Source organism: Macrotis lagotis, chromosome X (assembly GCF_037893015.1).
Source record: "Macrotis lagotis isolate mMagLag1 chromosome X, bilby.v1.9.chrom.fasta, whole genome shotgun sequence".
NCBI classification, from domain to species: Eukaryota; Metazoa; Chordata; class Mammalia; order Peramelemorphia; family Peramelidae; genus Macrotis; species Macrotis lagotis.
Window position 1 is genome coordinate 54,583,942 of NC_133666.1, and position 8,990 is coordinate 54,592,931.

At 39.4% G+C, this 8,990-nt stretch overlaps 1 pseudogene; it reads right to left on the bottom strand.

Annotated features, from left to right (window-relative positions):
• Positions 1 to 6,679: 6,679 nt before the first annotated feature.
• Positions 6,680 to 8,045, bottom strand: LOC141498672 (progestin and adipoQ receptor family member 4 pseudogene; annotated as a pseudogene).
• Between the last annotated feature and the right edge of the window lie 945 nt (positions 8,046 to 8,990).

Below are 8,990 nucleotides of genomic sequence, written 5' to 3' on the forward strand. Positions count from 1 at the left end.
AGAGACCACATACATACCATTTCAGTAATCAGCCTCCAAGACAGTACAATTTAGTCATAGAGGTAGACATACAAATTAATTTAATTTTATTTATCTGCATATTAATTTTATTATCTGCATACACCTTTGGATGATCATTTAACTACGTACCTAAATCTACTGGAAATAAAACTCAGCTTAACACAAAATCAGTTTAGCTTGAAAAGTTCCATTCTGTATTGGTCTGGCTTGAAAATAACAAAAACTCTCAAGAGAAAAGTCTCCAAGACTGAGATCAGATGTCACAGGTCGGGATAAAGCAACTCCTTCCATAGTTGTTGACTTGAACTACAGACACCTTTTAAATGACATAGTAGTGACATTAGACTAACATTTACCAAAAAAGCCGTCATCAAAATCAATGTATTTGGTTATCATGCATTTGTAATAAGTATTTCCATAAGAAATCCATTACAATACTGTACATTAGTGAATTATTTTAGTAGTTAATAGGTGCTTAAATTAATTAGATACCCTTGTGGCCTAATCTTGTGTGTTAATCAGGAATAGCTGTTTGTCACAATCAGTTACCTCTATGGAAGAGAATGTATTTGTCATATGAACTGAAACGTACAAAGAAAAACTAAATAGATTTGGTTCAGTGTTATTCTTGTTTAGTGACATTTTACAGCAAAACAACCCAAGCTTACATTGAGCTTAAACATGAAAAAGAAATAAAAATAAGTCATAAAGAGCTCAATGTAAATGAACCCCTGGGAAAAAATAGAGTTACTTAATTAATGTTTATATGAGTACTTTATGGTTGTCCTGAAGCCCAAAGTCCTCCCCAGAGGCCAAGAACAACTATTTCCAAAGTGGTTCCTCTGTTTGCTGTCTATGCCTTTAGAAACTTAGTGATCAATATTTGCATCTCCTCTGAAGAGGTAAAAATACACCAAACTCTTATTGCATCCTGGCCTCAAAGGACCCTGGCATCCCCTTCTCCCAGGTACCTGAAATATTTTCCCCCCATCCTGGTGTGATGTAACCAAAATTATTTTTTGATCAAACAAAATTACACATATATAAAACTCATTTTTCTGTTTTCAAACTAACAAAATGACTTTAAACTCATAGGAAGAAACTAATTTTGATTTCCCTTCCCCATGCTGTTTCCCAAAGACTTCCAAATTTCTGGGAATTTTACACACCTACTCATGTTCCATTTTAGAAGGTGATAAGTATCTATTTAAAAATTTGTATAATGACTATTAGCAAACTAGAAGATCAAGGACTAGCTTACCTGTCAGATCTATGGAAAGGGAAACAGTTTATGACAAAGTAAGAGATGGAGAACATCACTAAAAACAAACTAGATGATTTTGATTACATTAAATTAAAAAGCTTTTGCAAAGACAAAACCACTGTAACCAAGATCAAAAGAAATGTAGTAAATTGGGAAACAATCTTTACAACTAATGTTTCTGACAAAGGACTCATTTCTAAAATACAGAGAGAACTGAGTCAATTTTTTTTTAAAAAAAGTCATTCTCCAATTGACAAATGGTCAAAGGATATACAAAGGCAATTTACAGATGAGGAAAACAATTAAAGCTTCTCTGAGGTACCACCTCGTACCTTTCTGACTGGCCAATATAACAAAAGATAATGATCATTGTTGGAAGGGTTGTGGGAAATCTGGGACACTAATGCATTGTTGGTGGAGCTGTGAACTCATCCAACCTTTGTGGAGAGCAAACTGGAATTATGCCCAAAAGGCAACAAAAATGTGCATCCACTCTGATCCAGCAATACCACTACTGGGCCTATACCCTGAAGAGATGATGAAAAAAGGGTAAAAATATCACTTGTACAAAAATATTCATAGCAGCCCTGTTTGTGGTGGCAAAGAATCAGAAATCAAGTAAATGTCCTTCAACTGGGGAAATGGTTTAGCAAACTGTGGTACATGTTGTCATGGAACACTATTGTTCTATTAGAAACCAGGAGGGATGGGAATTCAGGGAAGCCTGGAGGGATTTGCATGAACTGATGCTGAGTGAGATGAGCAGAACCAGAAAAACACTGTACACCCTAACAGCAACATGGGGGAGATGATCAACCTTGATGCATGTGCTCATTCCATCAGTGCAACAATCAGGGACAATTTGGGGCTGTCTGCAATGGAGAATACCATCTGTATCCAGAGAAAGAACTGTGGAGTTTGAACAAAGACTATTACCTTTAATTTAGGAAAAAACCTGATATCTTATTGTCTGATCTTGCTATCTCTTATACTTTTATGTTTCTTCCTTAAGGATATGATTTCTCTCTCATCACATTCAATTTGGATCAATGTACAACATGGAAACAATGTAAAGACTGGCAAATTGCCTTCTGTGGGGAGTGGGGGGAGGGAAGTAAGATTAGGGGAAAAATTGTAAAAATCAAAATAAATAAAATCTTTAAGAAAAAAAATGATAGGCAAAAACTACCATTGCATGTAGTTGGAAAAACAAATAAATAAAATATTAAAAAAATAAAAAATAAAAATTACTGTAATAAATTTAATAGAATTTTCAATAAACATGGCAGTATAGAAATAACAAGGAACTTAAAAAACTAGGTAGGGTTCTAATCCCCATTTACATATGTCTTTATCAATTTCTGAGTCTCAGTTTCTTTTTCTGTAAAATGGGAATAACAACACTTAGTAGAACACTTGTTCTACCTACTTTTTCAGGTTGTTATAAAGGAAATGTTTTGTAAACCATTATATTAATGTGGTATGTATGTATGTTTGTATGTATGTATATCTGTGGAGTGCACATTCTGAAAGATCTTGTTGAATTACAAGGGCATACACTAAATATCTAAGAATGGATTGTATATCAGTTGACCAATGACTAGTGTTGACTTAAAGGGGCTCATTGTCAACTTGGTCACAGAGTGACGGCTTTTTTCCAGTCAGAGCAACTCTTGAAGATTATCAAATATTTATAAAAATACAAGTTATCGGGGCGGCTAGGTAGGGTAGTGGATAAAGCACCGGCCCTGGAGTCAGGAGTACCTGGGTTCAAATCCGGTCTCAGACACTTAATAATTGCCTAGTCGTGTGGCCTTGGGCAAGCCACTTTAACCCCGTTTGCCTTGCAAAAAACCTAAAAAAACTACAAGTCATTCTCTAATTGATGTCAAAAGATTAACAGGCAGGTTTTTGATGAAGAAATCAAAACTATATATAGTCATATAAAAATGCTCTAAATCATTATTGATTAGAGAAATACAAATTAAAATAGCTTTGAGATATCTCAAAGTATCAGTTTAGTTAAAAAAATTGAAGGGGAAAATGACATATATTGGAGGAATATGAAAAGATGGGACATTAATATATGGCTGGTAGAACTATGAACTGATGCAACAATTTTAGAGAGCAATCTGGAATTATGATGCAAAAATTATAAAATTATGTATAAACTTTGACACATCAATATGATTATTGGGTGTGTTTTCCAAGGTGAGCAAGGAAATCTATATTTTTATAATAGTTATAGCAGCTTTCCTTGTGATGGCAAAAAATTGGAAACTGAGATGATGTCCTTCAATTGGGAAATAGCTAAACAATTTGTGGTATATGATTTTGATGGAATACTGCTGTGTTATAAGAAATGATGAACAGGTTGATTTTAGAAAAACATGTAAAGACCCACATGAAATAAAGAATAATAAAATGAACAAAATTAAGAGAATGTTGTACAGTAACAGCAACAATGTTCAATGAATAATTGTGAACAATCAAGTTATTCTGAATATTATAAATTCTCAAATCACAGCTGACGAAATTCGTGCTGGTTATTGTAGTAATAATATTATGCAAAGGGAACTATACTCACACCAAATAGTAAGGATCTTCTATTGGGTCAAGATTTAAATTCTTTTTTTTTTTAGTTGTTTTTTTTGCAAGGCAAACTGGGTTAAGTGACTTGCCCGAGGCCACACAGCTACGTAATTATCAAGTGTCTGAGGTCGGATTTGAACTCAGGTACTCCTGACTCTAGGGTCTGTGCTCTATTCATTGTGCCACCTAGTTGCCCCCCAAGATTTAAATTCTTAACTGTAAAAGTGGAAAGCACTCTATTTCAGTAGCAGTCCCATGAGTAACATATTGCCACTCACAAGCTAATGACAATGTTTTGAAGGCCTAGGTTTTGTGTGTGTGTGTGTGTGTCTGTGTGTGTGTGTGTTTAATAAAAAATGATTTCAAATTTTGTAGTCAGATGATCAACATTAAAAGACAAACATCCGTTCATTGCCTGAAAGTAAAGAGAAATGAACAAAAAAAAAATGAATGACCTCTAGTTTTCTGAACCTCACTCACTTTTGTTCAAGCTTGAATTCTTGATTAGGAAAAAGACAAAGAAACTGGGTCATCAAATTTTGAAAAAAAATTTTAAGGCACTGTCTGTAAGATGTTAGCTATCCAGATGAAAACTGAGAACTTCATTCAACAATTCAGATGTCTGGTGTTGTATCAATAAAATGTTCAAATGACTGACTACATTTTCTGTTTCCTTTTCCTTTCCTTTTTTTGGTTTGGGTGTCATATTAACAGAGATAGAAGAAACCTGTAAGATCTCTTGAACATCTTTGTGGACTTCATTTTTAAAATAATATTTAGGCTCCTGTGATGCATAATGGATTAAAGTTAGATATCTCTCTACTAAGGACAGGAGTTGTGAAATAATGATTCGGTTATCAAGAAAAGTTACATAGCTATATCTATGAATAAAACATGCTTTCTGGTGGCATATGGTGAGTGACAAATGAGTGATGCTCTCTAAGTTAGGCTAATTGTGAAGAAAAGAGTAGAATCAGAAAGAAACAGATGCAAAATACAAAGAAAAAAGTTTGCTTGAAATGGTGTTTGGTAAAGAGGAAATAAAATGTGTTTTTTTAAAAGATTTTATTTATTTTGAATTAAAACATTTTGTTTTTAGGTAAGAAAGAGAGCTAGGTGGCACAGTGAATATAGCCTCAGGTCTAGAGTCAGGAAGACTTGTGTTCAAATTCACCCTCATATGCTTGCTAGCTTTGTGCCCTTGGGCAACCCACTTTATCTTATTTGCCTCAATTTCTTCAACTGTAAAAGGAGCTGAAGAAGAAAATGGCCAATCATTCCAGTATCTCTTCCAAGAAAACCGCAATAGGGGTCATAAAGTGTTGAACATGATGGGACACAACAATATTAAGGCAAGATCAGTAACATAGTTCAGATAACTTTGATTTCATCAATGTGGGTATTTTGTCATGTGATGTACTATGTAAAGCCTTTACAATCTGGTTACTTGTTGAAAGTTGCTGTGGTCAAAACCAATTTACCACCCTATAACCTATCTCCCCATTCATATATCTTTAATAACTAGCTAAAATAGTACAAGATTCTAAGTGCAGTTAAGTAAGTATAAGACAATTAAATTAACCCAAATGAATCCGAAATAGTAACTCACATGCATGTGCTGACTTCTCAATCCTGTTCAATTTGTTGAAGTGCTCCTTGGATTCTAGAAATCAGAGATCCTCTTGTTTTCAGGGATGGGAGGAAAATTGTTCATTCAAGCATCATCTTTGTGCTAGGAGTGGCAAGGTTTCCATAAATGGGTAAGACCTCATATGAAAAGGGCTAATATTTATAATGCACCCTTCAGGTTTAAAAGCACAATACAGCATCTTAAGGTTGAGGAATTTTAGTCCAAAGAAAAGGCTGGAAATGTTCTTGGGCTTTTTAGGGCCCTCTGGATCACAGTCTCATGAAAAGTTATACAAGGCAAAGTGTTCTTGGGGAAAATTCTTGCCCTAGTGAGATATAAGTAGATGCTTGGTGTGTTTAAACACACACATCATTCATTTTTTGATTTTTTTTCATTGTCTTTGTCCTCGGTTTGGCTTTTGTTTCTCTCTTGCATTAGAAGAGGATGGGATGGGTTTTGCTTAAAAGTAGATGAAAAGTGCTAGCACAAAGCAGAAGAGATTTCAGTCAATAGTTTGTAAGAAGCAGAAAGTCAAAGGAATGTGCAAGTGTTTTCTGAGAGATGATTTCTACTGCCACCCAAGTACTAAAGTGAATGGAGAGTCAATCCAGTGCTGCCCAGCTACCGTAGTGAAGAGCAAAGACATTGTGGGCTGTGGGTAAGGTTAGTGGTTCTGGAAGTGTGTGATTATATGTGTAATCTTAAAGGCTGCAGGGCTAGTTCAACAACTAAATCAAATGAAAGAAAAATTAATTTGGTAGCAGAGCTAGGATTATAACCTGGGGACTCCTGACCCCTTGTGAACTTTTTCTTTTTTCTCTCATATTACTTCTTGGCCTAAACAACTGTAGAAAAAAGCATAGGAGTGACAGAAAGAAAGAATGTGTTTTGGGGAAGCAATAGGTGAAAATTTAGAAAGGTAGTTGGACAACATGGAATAATCTTAAGAAAGGACTAGCATTGCCTATAAACTTGAAAAACTTAGCAAAGCTGAGTTGGCACTAACTCCCTGAAGCGAAAGACCTGGAGGAAAGTGGGAGCCCGGGAACAAGGGGAAGTTCTACTTACTAGCTTTGGAGAGAGCTGAAGAAGAGTGGTCTGAAGGTTTTTCAGGCAAGCTTTTGGTGTGGTCTTGGTTATTTTTGTTTCTTGGTGTTGGTGAAGCAAAGTGCTCAGGCTGAAGGGGAGGCATAAACATGGTGAGCAGCCCCGAGCAGATCGGGCACGACACCCACATGCAACTGGATGATGGAGATCACACTTAGCATGTGCATGATCTGCTTGGGAGTTGCACCAGCAATCGAAAGCATCTGGTCTCCAACGCTCAGGACGTTCACCAGCCCTTCCAGCAGCGCCAAGCTATCCATTAGAAGGTAACAAGGCAAGGATCCTGGAGCTCCGTTGCCCTACCCCGGACCACGGCCCCGAACACCAGGAGGTGGGCAGTGGCCAGCCAGCCAAGGGCTTGGAGGCAAGCCAGAGTCGAGTGAGCTGTGAGGGCCCGCCAACCAGCTAGGGTGGACAGGAAGGTGTAAGTCACCAGGGGGACCAGGTGCAGGTGAGGCCAGCAGGCCAGGGTGCGGGGTGCATCATGGGTAAAGCTCCAAGGCTGTTGGCCAGCCAGACGCCGCACATGTAGAGGGCCAGGATGTTGATGCAGCCACCCCCCCCCCCGTGGCACATGAAGAGATGGTGGTCGAGGACTGAGATGGTGGTCTCAGACTGAGCCGACGGTGGGGGCTAGGCAGGCCAGGCAGTGGGTGCCGCCGAGCCAGCTGCCCCAGCCCAGTTGGTCCCAGGGGCAACAGCACCAGGAAGGCCAGCAGGGCCAGCCCGTGGATGTAGATGTTGCCCAGTTCGTTGTGGGGGTAGAAGAGGCTGCGGACACAGCCCAGGGCGCCACGGGCTGCCTGGTAGCCCTTCGGCACGAACGGTTGTAACGCAGGTGAGTTGGACAATTGGCCCAGTCCAGCAGGCACGGACGGACGGGCCCTCCGAGCCATGATGGGGTGCTAGGTCTGCTGGGGAGGAGGTCGGCCGGCTCCCACCTTATAAACAGAGGCGATGGTCCACCTTCTGCGCATGCGCACTCCGGGGGGGGAGCTAGGCCCGAGGCCCTCCTTCCCTGCGCCCTTCCTCAGGGCATTCGACGAAGACCACGCCCCCTGTCCCAGGACATCTGGGAAAGCCCCACTGGGCCCAATTTGGGGCCTATTTGGCCCGGTGCCAAGCCTCAAACTCTTCCCAAGTAGGAGCCTGGGCCCGCCTGCTGTGGGGGCCACATCAAAGGAAAGACTTGCAAAGATGAAAGGCCCAGGCTAGGCAAGGGTAGTGAAGGGTCTCCAGGCCAGCCATAGAAAGACCAGGTAAATTTGGACCCCAAAAAGGATTAAAGACAAGGTTTCAGGGACACCTGAGAAGGCGGGTACAAACTGAGGCCAAGCACATGAGAACCAGGAGAACGATTTCTGCAGCAACAACAACATTGTATGGACAAACTTGGAAACTGTAGCTCTCATCGTTGCAGTTGCCAGCCATGATTCCAGAGGACTTTTGGTACAGCGTGCTACCCACCTCCCGATAGAAATGGAAGGCGCCCAGGAGATGGATTTTGTGAGTTGTTTTGCTTGCCCATACCTGTTTACAACAGTTTTCTTTTTCATTTTTTCCAAAATGTATGTGCTGGAGGGGTAGGGGAGATCAGACATGTTTTCAGGAAAATATAAACAAAAATTAAGAAAAATATAATCTCATAGGATGGGGGGAGGGGATCAATTGAGCAAAGCAGGGAGAGATTAGCTCCAAGAAAAAAAGATTTGGGTGGAGGTGGGGGGTAGGAGGAGAGAAGATCTGACAGTTGAGCTCTTGTATCTGGAAGGCTGCCTTGTTCTATCTTTTGTGGAAGAAGGGACATTTATGATCAATGGAAAGTTGCTTTTTTAAAAATTTCATTTATTTTCATCCCTTTGTACATACATATTGCTCCCCACCCTCCCTTTCCACCCCCCTACCCTCACCAAGGAACAGTCATGTTACCATTTTACTTACATATTTTGTTAAACATATTTACAAATTAGTAATTTTTAGCATGAGGAATTAGGATTAAGGGAAAGAGATACATAAGAGATCATTTTTTTTATGTTTTTGCAAGGAAAATGGGGTTAAGTGGCTGCCCAAGGCCACACAGCAAGGTAATTATTAAGTGTCTGAGACCGGATTTGAACCCAGGTACTCCTGACTCCAAGGCTGGTGCTTTATCCACTACGCCACCTAGCCACCCCTTATAAGAGATCATTTTCATAAAGTCTTCATCAGATTCAGAAGGATTGGGTTTTTTTTCTCTGTATTTTGCTTTGTTTTATTTTTCTTCTGCTGCTTGGGTATAATATAGTCCATAACCAGTCAAATACAGCTGTCCTAGCTCTCTACACTATCAAGAACACTTGCTTCCATAAGAGTTGTTCATCTCAAAATGTTGGTGAT